Consider the following 13,700-nt stretch of genomic DNA (forward strand, 5'->3'; position numbering starts at 1 on the left):
GAGGTGGCCCTATTGAAATACAAGCCATCCCCAACAGCCCTATCCACCAAACAATCAGCATTTAAATCACCAGCAATTGTTATTTGGCCCCCCAGGTTTTCATTAAACCAATAGTCAGTTTCGGTTCCAAGACCGATTAACTCATTTTCAAGCTGCAAATCAGAGAGCACATTTGCATTCCAATAGACATTCACTATCAGCAAATGTTATGCATCCACCCCCACTCCCACATTGAAGGTTGTTAATAAGAATGACTGCATGTTGTTCCAACTCCCAGTTTTCTCAATAGACAGAATATCTTTGATGGCCATGATGAGGCCTCCCTTATGACGGCCCCTCGGACCCCTCACCGCAAATGTTTCCTATACTACAAAACCCTCCCAGCCCAACTTTATGGTCTCCCAAGTTTCTTGGAGAAGAATCAAGTCAAACGTTAGCAGTTCATCCATAAGCTTCAGATTGTTCAGAAGATGGTAGCAGCCTCTAGAATTCCAACTGAGCAATTTCAGATTGTGGCTGCGTGCTACAGTGGTTTTCCCAGCTGTTTAAAGTGTTAATCGCATCTCGTAAGGATAGAGCCATCCATCTCCAGTCGTGTTTGTCCGACCCATCTTCGAATCTACCAAATGATATCAAGATCTACACATGCAGTTATAGGGATACATTCTGCAAAATAGTTTGATCTCTGACTTAACAGCGCAGTGCAAATTAACAGAATATGGTGTAAAGACTCTTCCACACCATCCTGTTCGCAGAATCTACACCATTTCATATCGGCAGGTGTGTTTCTGATGTTGAGAATTTGGATGGTATGCATAACGTTCAGCCTAAATCTCATAAATGCATTTCTTACAATCCTAGATGGATATTTAATCAAATATTTTTCCATTTCAGGAAAAAATTTCCAGAATGAATAAGTCTGATTGTAAAGCTTTGAATCAGCTACTTTACTCGCCGTCATTGACCAATCATTCCCTCGTATAATTTGTTTAGACTTATTAGGTTTGTTTAACAACGTACACTTAGCAATACCCAAATCCTTCAGCATTTTCACAACCTCCGTATTTAGTTTATTAATAAATGGACAAGATAAATCCCTACCAGCATAAGCATACAGGTTATTATCACCAGACAACATACACTTTCTCCATAGTAGGAGCCTCTTCCCAGTTACCAGTGAGCATAATGACCGGAGACCGAGTTCATACCGTATTATCTCAATTGATATGCATTTAGGCAAAAAAACAAGATGCCCCTCCATAGGAAACCTTCCAGAACTTTCAAGTATTCCATAAAGTCTACCGCAAAAAGTTCTAAGCCATAAATTAGCCTCAGTACTACTTTCATAGTGTAGAATTCCCTAAGAGCTTTTATCAAAAATTTACCAAATCTTTTTTTCTATCAGTCTCATCTGCCTCAAAGCCACCTCTGTTTTTACCTTCAATTGGTTTTTGATTAGTGGAGCTTAATCAGAACCAGAGAAGCAGTATCCGAGATATTTAAAGACTTTTTGAGATTTGATGTGTTTACCTTCACAGAACCATGTATAGGAATCCAGCCGCTTTTTAAGTTTGCCCATACGAATGATAATTGTTTTGGTAGCATTTATCTTTAAGTGGAGTTGTGTTATAAATTTCTCAAACTCTTTTATAAGGCTTTGCAATCCCACTTTGGTGTTATCAAGCAGGACGAAATCGTCCGCATACACGATCCATGGTATGTGGACATTACCCAATTTGGGGGACCAAACACTTGTTGACAAAAGCAGCTTCAACTCCATTAACATACAAATTGATGATTGTTGGTGCCAACATGCAACCTTGATGGAGACCATTCATAGTTTCAATCTCTGATGACAACCTACCCTCAGAATCCAAACTTATTACCAACCATGTGTCGGTATACAGCGCAATCACAATTTCCAAAAGATGGTTCGGCATTCCCAAAACTTTTAATTTATTCCACAGAATGGACCTATCGACCAACTCAGACTTGCTCCCTTTGCCATTGCTTCACTTTGTATGCATCTAAGAATGAGACCTCCGCAGTCATTACCGCACTTTCTTTTAACCTATTTGTTTACAGTTCAAAATTTGATTATTTGAGATCCAATTTTGAATATCGACCAGCACCATAGAGGCAAAAATCTTAGATTCTGAATCCGCAATGGCTATTGGTCTGTAGCTAGTGTGGGACAAGCGCGAACCCTTTTTAAAAATTGGCAGGACAGTTGAGACCATCCATGATTGTGGAATGGTTTTTGATAACAACACATCATTGAACAGAAAGCATAAAATTCTTGCCCAGTACAAAGGGTTGGATTTCAAAACTTTATTAGTAAGGTTATTCGGTCCTGGAGCACCAGAATTCTTAGATTTGATTATTAGATCTTTGACCACCTCAACCGAACATTTAATAGGCCAAACTGAATTGATCCCATCCGGCTGCAAATAAGTCTGAACCCCGCTCCATATATACTCGAAAAGTGGCCTAACAAGACCTCTTCAGGGATTGGATTAATCGCTAATTCCTACTGAGTACGCTCTAAACTGTTCATGAGTTGCCAAAAATTAGACGAAGTTGTGCCCCTCAGGGCCAGCAGCATTTTTTTCCCCGTCCAATTGTGTTGTCATACTACGATGGTTAATCAACCAATTCTTATATGACTGTTTGATTTTTTTAATTTTCCCCATAGTTTTTAGATCAAAGCAACCTTGTTTGTGGATTCTCCGCACCTCTTTATGCAAGCGCGCTTTTTGTTCATGAACCTCATGATCCGAGCAGTGTTTTTGTAATTTATGTAAGCCTCTTCTAGTTGGCAACTGGCATTCCATCATCGGAATTTGTTTATCAATACTCTGCTCAAAATTTGTCACCGAAAACATATGCAGACGATGGCTCAGCGGTGCCTCATCATACTCACGTATCATGGTTGCTGTAAACCTCTCTGTTTTATTATAGGACCACTTGATTGTGTTCCCTTTAGGGTTGATCAAGAGACCCTTATTGTACACATTACTTGTCTCTAGCTGGACCTTAGTTTCAATCTCCAAAATTATCATGCAGTGGTCACTCGCTGAAACCTCTTTTACCTCAAACTTCACAAGACAGTTACTCAATTTTGCCGAGAGAAAAATATAATCAATTATAGAAGAGCAACCCCTTGCCCTCCAAGTAAAATGGTCATTGTGTATCAGTTCCAGACCCATAAATCTCCAAAGTATAACCATAGGGCACCCCTTAACTTTGCATTACCGCCCATTGAAGTAGAGGTAGCCCTATTGAAATACAAGCCATCCCCAACAGCCCTATCCACCAAACAATCAGCATTTAAATCACCAGCAATTGTTATTTGGCCCCCCAGGTTTTCATTAAACCAATAGTCAGTTTCGGTTCCAAGACCGATTAACTCATTTTCAAGCTGCAAATCAGAGAGCACATTTGCATTCCAATAGACATTCACTATCAGCAAATGTTATGCATCCACCCCCACTCCCACATTGAAGGTTGTTAATAAGAATGACTGCATGTTGTTCCAACTCCCAGTTTTCTCAATAGACAGAATATCTTTGATGGCCGTGATGAGGCCTCCCTTATGACGGCCCCTCGGACCCCTCACCGCAAATGTTTCCTATACTACAAAACCCTCCCAGCCCAACTTTATGGTCTCCCAAGTTTCTTGGAGAAGAATCAAGTCAAACGTTAGCAGTTCATCCATAAGCTTCACATTGTTCAGAAGATGATAGCAGCCTCTAGAATTCCAACTGAGCAATTTCAGATTGTGGCTGCGTGCAATATTGGTTTTCCCAGCTGTTTCAAAGTGTTAATCGCATCTCGTAAGGATAGAGCCAGCCATCTCCAGTCGTGTTTGTCCGACCCATCTTCGAATCTGGCGCTGACTGCATCTTCCTTTTCCTCATATTCGTGATTATTGGATCTATATCGCCCGCCCCCTTTAGCCTCCAAGTGTGCTGGCTGAGTTTTGAATGGGAAGAGGTTAAAGCCCCTTCATTGTAGTGTTTCAGACTCTTTCGTGAGCAATGATCTGACCAGGGGGGAGGGTATCACTAGCCTTACAAAATCCAGTCTATGCATATGGATAAAGTCGATCAATTGGATATCCGCCGAGGATATTAAACTCAGCTCAGGTATCAATGCAAATAGGGAAAGAATGTAGGGCCTATTCAGTGGTTGATTCACACTTTCCCTGAACAGTGAACACAAAATCAAACCTGACTGGTCAGGGTAAACTGGAGTTCTCAGCTTGTGTACCCAACTTCCCAATCCTGTTTCCCTCATTTCCCCCCTTTCTCATTGTTTGAAGGATGAAAATCAGGGTTTAAATCATTCACACCGTCTCCTCTTTGTTCATTTTTATTCTTTCTTATACTTTCAATTCTCTCTTTCTCCTTTAATTGTTGATTTTCCAGCAAAATGCCATTAACAAATCTTCAACTTTGTTTTCGGTCTCTATGAGAGCAAGATTTGCTTTGTCGCTAGATTCATTAATTATTGACTCTAGTGGTCCCTTTAATTCACTACAATTTTTTAAGTCTGTTATAATGGTCTCATTGGTAAAAGGATTGGTGTTACATATACCTTTGTCCTTATGGCATAGGCCTTTGTTAACTGTATGGCATTTACCCTGAGTAGGAAGAGCTCTAGCTTCCTGGGATGGATTATTAACCTCCACCAACTCAATCACTCCATCCCCACTTGCATTATGACAGTGTTGCTCAAACCTACTTCCAGTGCCTTGTCTGTGATATTCACAGGGTTTTTGAATATATCAAAGATATCGTTTAGGCCACATTCCAGACTATTCAGTTGTTTCAGCAGGGGGTCTTTTTTCTTTTTCATAGCAACATACATCCCATCCTCCCCTTTCTGGTATTCGCTCTGGGTAGGTTGTTCAACAGAGTGTTTATCATCAGGGGTATTAGTTAAGTCCACTCTCTCATTTGAGGGTCTGGTGGGAGCAGCTCCATGAGCTTTCATGCTCCTCTGATCATTTTCAATCAGATGCTTAAAATCCACGTCCCTCAAGAATCTTCTGCATGTTTTATTTTTAACTCATTTTTTTTTTGTTTTGTTATTATTTTTTTTTCGTCTGTTTTTGTCTGCTTTATTATTCAATTTGCTCGAAAAATTCATCGGGAACGTGGGCACCCCCTCATTTCGTCTCCGCACTTAGGTTGGGATTATCTACATTAGCCACTGCCTCCTGTGGACAATTTTGCACCGGAATCGAATCCCTGATTGCAGGTTCCTTTGGCTGTCCTGGATGCTGGCCTGTATCTTTAGTAGGTCCCCCCACAGCAGTCAAAGGCCTGTCATTTATCCCTATCCAAACCCCCAAAATGGTCTCCTGCATTGATGGTAAGAGTATATCAGATAATCGAGTGGGTAGCTTTTCTGCATTCTTGGCAATCTTAGTAAGAACTTCTGTTTGTTTTCGTAGTTCCGACAGGATTACTCTATTGAAGATGCCCACCTTGCTTGTTAACTCTCCGTTCCTTTCTAGTTCTCAGACACGTCAACATGCCGCGCGCCAGCGTATGGTCATGTGGCACTGTCCAGAAGGTCCGCAATGAAGGCAGATGTTTGTATATGTCTACGGATGCAAAACTCGTTGAAATAGTTGCAAAAAATGTATAGAAGTGTTAAAAATGATTCTAGCAGGTGGGAAATTGCAGTTTTAAGGTGGCACTTTGTAAATTCGACACAAATATTGCTATATTGCTATATTAGGTAAGTATGATATTAGTTTAGTAAGTTGCAGGAAAATAGCGTGCCCTGGTAAAAACCCATAGGTTTTTAAAGGCACGTTATGGTTAAGTTGGACTAATAAAAACTTTGAAATTCAATGAAAAAACTTTGTTAAAGGGACGTTATGGTTACAAGTAAAACCGAAAACCCCCAGAAATTCGCCAGTTATGGTAAGCTAAGCAACCATGACTCGGAAGGATAGCTCAGGGGCAACGTGCTCGCCTTGGAAGCAAAACGACACAGAGCAACACAGGTTCGATCCCAGGGTCCGCGATTAGAAACCTCTTGGTATTAAGTGCATTATAAATAAACTATCATATCATAACTCTCGCCACCATCGTGCACTGCTAAAACTAACACACAGGACATCAAAGATGACATCACAAATGTTACTGATGACAACACATATCTGGGCCACTTGTTTTTGTTCACTGACATATATTGGCCAGGTGGTTTTGTTCACTGACAGTCAGAATATTAAAATTGAAAAAGATGCTATATATCTAGACATTAACCTTGTGATATGTTCTTTAAGAACTTTCCTTAGGGTTTGGTCTCAGTTCATGGTGCACATCAAAAACAACACCAAAACAAACTTCAATAGAAGAAGATTCACATGTAATACACTCCACTCCATAGAACCACCCAACAAAAACCCACAGCAACATAACTCCCACAAACTGTCCTCTGACCATCCAGATACTACTCCCAGAATCACTCAGAGAGTTAACAAAGAAACAAAGAACACTAGCACCCTATCACTATCTGGATCACTAATTAATGCCAGATCCATGGTGGCCCACGCTACTGAGATCGCTGACACACTCACCAATGAGAATCTGGACCTACTGGCCATAAAAGAAACATGGCTCCATGAGGCTGCAGGACCTGCCCTCATGATAGCTGTACCAGATGGATACCAGATACTCAGAGCAGACAGACCCAACGCCAGAGGTGGCGGATTACTCTCAGGCTTGCCAATGCTCCACCCAACCAATCCTGCGAGACCCTCACTGCCAAACTCCACATATCCAACAACCAGACTTTAACCATACACGTGGTCTATAGACCTCCTGGGCCACTTGGCTCTTTCGAAGATCACCTAAATTGCATCCTAGCCAATAATACCAAAAACCACTCGCAAATATTGTTTATGGGTCACCTTAATCTCGGATTTAACGATAATGATGACAAACATGCTCACTCGGCTGCTGCCATTCTAAAGGACTACGGCCTGACACAAAATGTCACCTCTCCAACACATATTAAAGGAAGGACCTTAGACTGGATTGCTGACTTAAACTGCAACATTACTATTACAAACACCATACCGCAACTGTGGACCGACCACTTCCTAATCACCTTCTCTGCCTCTCTGGACCTTATCCGCCCTAATACTATAGTCATGGCACCTCCCCTCCCTACTAGGTGCAAAAAGGACATCACAGCAGGAAGGCTACTACCACATCTCCTCCCTGACCTCAATAACCCACCCAACAATACAGATCCCACCTTACTAGTCGAAATCTTCAACCATACCATGACCAAAGCTTTACACATTATTGCACCGGTCAAAACTCGTAAAAGCAAACAGAAAGCCCACCTCAATGCATGGTTCACACCACAATTGAAGGAATTAAGGGCACAAAATCGCAAGCTACAATCCACTTGGAATCACCGGCCCACTGAAGAAAATAAGCTTAGACTAACAAACCTTTCTAAACAGTACAACAAAGAAATAATTAGCACAAAAAAGGACACATTCAACAATAGAATATCAAAGGCTAATTCAGACACCAAGGAACTATCCTTCGTGAAATGGAATTTCCCATACCACAGGTGGATAACACTCCCAAGGATAAGCTATGGTGTACTGACATTCAAAATGCCTTATCAAACAAAATTACATCCCTCCAGTTCTAAATTGCCAAAAAGAAAGACTCACTGCTCCTCCCAGCAAAGACTATACCCCAAAAGCAACCATCTCCTCTCACTCAGGACTGCACCACCCCACCATTCTGCTTCAGGAAAGTCTCTATTATTGAAACAGAAAAATCATTCTCTCGCTCAAACCCTCCAATTGCAAAGGAGATAGCTGCCCACCCCAAATTATAAAGGATGCAGCTAGAGATCTAGCCCCCTTCATCTCTAAACTCATTAATGCCTCGTTCACAACTAACCTAGTGAAACAACACCCCCGCTCATGCCCGTGTCTTCCTCCCGTTCCCCCCACCCACCGCTCATGTCCGTGTCTCCTTCCTGTCCTCCCCCACCCACACCCCGTGTCTCCCCTGTTCCTCCAGCCCCCGCTCACGCCATCGGCACACAGTGGCCTGCGGAGGGCCGAGTAGCAGGATCTGCTGCCTGTACAGTTAGCTCAGGCCCCGTGTCTTCCACTCCGTTCCCCCACCCCCCGCTCATCCCCCGTGTCTCCCCTCTTCCCCCCCACCCCCGCTCATGTCTCCGCCTATCCCCGTGTCTCCTCTGTTCCCGCCCACCCTCCGGTCATCCCCCGTGTCTCCCTCACAATCCCCCCACCCCCCATTCATGCCCCGTGTGTCTCCCCCTACCCACCCACCCCCGGCTCATGCCCCGTGTGCCTCTCCCCTTCCCCCCCACCCCCCGCTCATGCCCCGTGTGTCTCCCCTTCCACCCAGGCCCCGCTCAATCCCCGTGTGTCTCTCCCCTCCCCCACCCCCTGCTCACGCCCCATGTGCCTCTCCCCTTCCCCCCCACCCCCCGCTCATGCCCCGTGTGTCTCCCATTCCCCCCAGGCCCCGCTCAAGCCCCGTGTGTCTCTCCCCTCCCCCGACCCCCTGCTCACGCCCCATGTGTCTCTCCCCTCCCCTCACCCCCCGCTCATGCCCCGTGTGTCTCTCCCCTTCCCCCCACCCCCCGCTCATGCCCCGTGTGTCTCTCCCCTCCCACCCACCCCCCGCTCATGGCCCGTGTGTCTGCCCCCTTCCCCCCACCCCCCGCTCATGCCCCGTGTGTCTCTATACTCCCCCAACCCCCCGCTCATGCCACATGTGTCTCCCCTTCCCCCCACCCCCTGCTCATGCCCCGTGTGTCTCTCCCCTTCCCTCCCATACCCGCGCTCATGCCCCGTGTGTCTCTCCCCTCCCCCACCCCCCGCTCATGCCCCGTGTCTCTCCCCTCCCCCCAACACCCCGCTCATGCCCCGTGTCTCTCCCCTTCCCCCCACCCCCCGCTCATGCCCCGTGTGTCTCTCCCCTCCCCCCCACCCCCCGCTCATGCCACATGTGTCTCCCCTTCTCCCCACCCCCTGCTCATGCCCCGTGTGTCTCTCCCCTTGCCCCCCACCCCCCCGCTCATGCCCCATGTGTCTCTCCCCTCCCCCCACCCCCCGCTCTTGCCCCGTGTCTCTCCCCTCCCCCCCACCCTCCGCTCATGGCCCGTGTCTCTCCACTCCCCCCACCCCCCTCATGGTCCGTGTGTCTCTCCCCTTCACCCCCCACTCCCCGCTCATGCCCGTGTGTCTCTCCCCTCCACCCCCCGCTCATGCCCCGTGTGTCTCTCCCCTACCCCCCACCCCTCACTCATGCCCCGTGTGTCTCTCCCCTCCCCCCAACCCCCGCTCATGCCCCGTGTGTCTCTCCCCTCCCCCCAACACCTCGCTCATGATCTGTCTTCCCTGTTACCCCCCACCCCCTGCTCATGCCGCATGTGTCTCTCCCCTCCCCCCACCCCCCGCTCATGCCCGTGTGTCTCTCCCCTCCACCCCCCGCTCATGCCCGTGTGTCTCTCCCCTACCCCCCCACACCTCACTCATGCCCCGTGTGTCTCTCCCCTCCACCCTCCACTCATGCCCCGTGTGTCTCTCCCCTCCCCCAACCCCCGCTCATGCCCTGTGTGTCTCTAACCTCCCCCCAACCCCCTGCTCATGATCTGTCTTCCCTGTTACCCCCCACCCCCTGCTCATGCCCCATGTGTCCCTCCCCTTCCCCCCACCCCCTGCTCATGCCCCGTGTGTCTCTCCCCTTACCCCCACCCCCTGCTCATGCCCCGTGTGTCTCTCCCCTCCCCCAACCCCCCGCTCATGCCCCGTGTGTCTCTCCCCTTCCCCCCACCCCCGCTCATGCCCTGTGTGTCTCTCCCCTCACCCCCACCCCCCTGCACAAGCCCCGTGTTTCTCTCCCCCTCCCCCTCACCCCCCGCTCATGCCCCATGTGTCTCTCCCCCTCCCTCCACACCCTGCTCATGCCCTGTGTGTCTCTCTCCCTCCCCCCCACCCCCTGCTCAAGCCCTGTGTGTCTCTCCCCTGTTCCCCACACCCCCTGCTCATGCCCCGTGTCTGCCCTGTTCCCCCACCCCCGCTCATGCCCCGTGTCTCCCCTGTTCCCCCTCACCCCCCGCTCATGCCCTGTGTGTCTCCCCCTACCCACCCACCCCCAGCTCATGCCCCGTGTGCCTCTCCCCTTCCCCCCCACCCCCCGCTCATGTGCCCCGTGTGTCTCCCCTTCCCCCCAGGCCCCGCTCAAGCCCGTGTGTCTCTCCCCTCCGCCCACCCCCCGCTCACACCCCATGTGTCTCTCCCCTCCCTCCCAGCCCCCGCTCATGCTCCGTGTGTCTCTCCCCTCCCCCTGCCCCCCGCTCATGCCCCGTGTGTCTCTCCCCTTCCCCCCACCCCCCGCTCATGCCCCGTGTGTCACTCCCCTCCCGCCCATCCCCCGCTCATGGCCCGTGTGTCTCTCCCCTTCCCCCCACCCCCCGCTCATGCCCCGTGTGTCTCTCCCCTCCCCCACCCCCCGCTCATGCCACATGTGTCTCCCCTTCCCCCCACCCCCTGCTCATGCCCCGTGTGTCTCTCCCCTTCCCCCCACCCCGCTGCTCATGCCCCGTGTGTCTCTCCCCTCCCCCCGCTCATGCCCCGTGTCCCTCCCCTCCCCCCACCCCCGCTCATGGCCCGTGTCTCTCCACTCCCCCCCACCCGCGCTCATGGTCCGTGTGTCTCTCCCCTTCACCCCCCACTCCCCGCTCATGCCCGTGTGTCTCTCCCCTCCACCCCCCGCTCATGCCCCGTGTGTCTCTCCCCTACCCCCCCACCCCTCACCCCTCACTCATGCCCCGTGTGTCTCTCCCCTCCACCCTCCACTCATGCCCCGTGTGTCTCTCCCCTCCCACCAACCCCCGCTCATGCCCCGTGTGTCTCTCCCCTCCCCCCAACCCCCCGCTCATGATCTGTCTTCCCTGTTACCCCCCACCCCCTGCTCATGCCCCATGTGTCTCTCCCCTTCCCCCACCCCCCCCTCATGCCCCGTGTGTCTCTCCCCTTACCCCCCACCCCCCGCTCATGCCCGTGTGTCTCTCCCCTCCACCCCCCGCTCATGCCCCGTGTGTCTCTCCTACCCCCCCACCCTTCACTCATGCCCTGTGTGTTTCTCCCCTCCACCCTCCACTCATGCCCCGTGTGTCTCTCCCCTCCCCCCAACCCCCGGCTCATGATCTGTCTTCCCTGTTACCCCCCACCCCCTGCTCATGCCCCATGTGTCTCTCCCCTTCCCCCCACCCCCCGCTCATGCCCCGTGTGTCTCTCCCCTTACCCCCACCCCCCGCTCATTCCCCGTGTGTCTCTCCCCTCCCCCAACCCCCCGCTCATGCCCCGTGTGTCTCTCCCCTTCCCCCCACCCCTGCTCATGCCCTGTGTGTCTCTCCCCTCACCCCCACCCCCCTGCTCAAGCCCATTGTGTCTCTCCCCCTCCCCCTCACCCCCCGCTCATGCCCCGTGAGTCTCTCCCCCTCCCCCCACACCCCGCTCATGCCCTGTGTGTCTCTCTCCCTCCCCCCACCCCCCGCTCAAGCCCCGTGTGTCTCTCCCCTGTTCCCCCACCCCCTGCTCATGCCCCGTGTCTGCCCTGTTCCCCCACCCCCGCTCATGCCCCGTGTCTCCCCTGTTCCCCCCCACCTTCCGCTCATGCCCCGTGTGTCTCCCCTTACCCCCCACCCCCGCTCAGCTCATGCCCTGTGTGTCTCTCCTTCCCCCCACCCCCCACTCATGCCCTGTGTGTCTCGATCCCTTGCCCCCACCCCCCGCTCATGCCCTGTGTGTCTCTCCCCTCCCCCACCCCCTTTCATGCCCCATGTGTCTCTCCGCTCCCTCCCACCACCCGCTCATGCCCCGTGTGTCTCTCCCCTCCACCCACCCCCTGCTCATGCCCCGTGTGTCTCTCCCCATCCCCCCACCCCCGCTCATGCCCGGTGTGTCTCTCCCCTTCCCCCACCCCCTGCTCATGATCTGTCTTCCCTGTTACCCCCCACCCCCTGCTCATGCCCCATGTGTCTCTCCCCTACCCCCCACCCCCCGCTCATGCCCCGTGTGTCTCTCCCCTTACCCCCCACCCCCCGCTCATGCCCCGTGTGTCTCTCCCCTCCCCAACCCCCCGCTCATGCCCTGTGTGTCTCTCCCCTCACCCCCACCCCCCTGCTCAAGCCCTGTGTGTCTCTCCCCCTCACCCCCCGCTCATGCCCCGTGTGTCTCTCCCCCTCCCCCCACACCCCGCTCATGCCCTGTGTGTCTCTCCCCTCCCCCAACCCCCAGCTCATGCCCTGTGTGTCTCTCCCCTTCCCCCCACCCCCGCTCATGCCCTGTGTGTCTCTCCCCTCACCCCCACCTCCCTGCTCAAGCCCTGTGTGTCTCTCCCCCTCCCCCACCCCCTGCTCATGCCCCGTGTCTGCCCTGTTCCGCCACCCCCGCTCATGCCCTGTGTGTCTCCCCTTACCCCCCACCCCCGCTCATGCCCTGTGTGTCTCTCCTTCCCCCCACCCCCCACTCATGCCCCGTGTGTCTCTCCCCTCCCCCAACCCCCAGCTCATGCCCTGTGTGTCTCTCCCCTTCCCCCCACCCCCGCTCATGCCCTGTGTGTCTCTCCCCTCACCCCCACCTCCCTGCTCAAGCCCTGTGTGTCTCTCCCCCTCCCCCTCCCCCCACTCATGCCCCGTGTGTCTCTCCCCCTCCCCCCACACCCCGCTCATGCCCTGTGTGTCTCTCTCCCTCCCCCCCACCCCCCGCTCAAGCCCTGTGTGTCTCTCCCCTGTTCCCCCCACCCCCTGCACATGCCCCGTGTCTGCCCTGTTCCCCCACCCCCGCTCATGCCCCGTGTCTCCCCTGTTCCCCCCACCCCCCGCGCTCATGCCCTGTGTGTCTCCCCCTACCCACCCACCCCTGGCTCATGCCCCGTGTGCCTCTCCCCTTCCCCCCCACCCCCTGCTCATGCCACCTGTGTCTCCCCTTCCCCCAGGCCCCGCTCAAGCCCCGTGTGTCTCTCCCCTCCCCCACCCCCTGCTCACGCCCCATGTGTCTCTCCCCTCCCCCCCACCCCCGCTCATGCCCCGTGTGTCTCTCCCCTCCCCCCACCCCCCACTCATGCCCCGTGTGTCTCTCCCCTTCCCCCCACCCCCCCTCATGCCCCGTGTGTCTCTCCCCTCCTCCCCACCCCCCGCCCATGGCCCGTGTGTCTCTCCCCTTCCCCCCACCCCCGGCTCATGCCCCGTGTGTCTCTCCCCTCCCCCCACCCCCCGCTCATGCCACGTGTCTCCCCTTCCCCCCACCCCCTGCTCATGCCCTGTGTGTCTCTCCCCTTCCCCCCCACCCCCCCGCTCATGCCCCGTGTCTCTAAACCCGCTCATGCCCCGTGTCTCTCCACTCCCCCCCACCCCCCGCTCATGGTCCATGTGTCTCTCCCCTTCACCCCCCACTCCCCGCTCATGCCCGTGTGTCTCTCCCCTCCACCCCCCGCTCATGCCCCGTGTGTCTCTCCCTACCCCCCACCCCTCACTCATGCCCCGTGTGTCTCTCCCCTCCCCCCAACCCCCGCTCATGCCCCGTGTGTCTCTCCCCTCCCCCCAACACCCTGCTCATGATCTGTCTTCCCTGTTACCCCCCACCCCCTGCTCATGCCCATGTGTCTCTC

Source organism: Ambystoma mexicanum, chromosome 1p, assembly GCF_040938575.1.
Source record: "Ambystoma mexicanum isolate Mex_15411 chromosome 1p, UKY_AmexF1_1, whole genome shotgun sequence".
NCBI classification, from domain to species: domain Eukaryota; kingdom Metazoa; phylum Chordata; class Amphibia; order Caudata; family Ambystomatidae; genus Ambystoma; species Ambystoma mexicanum.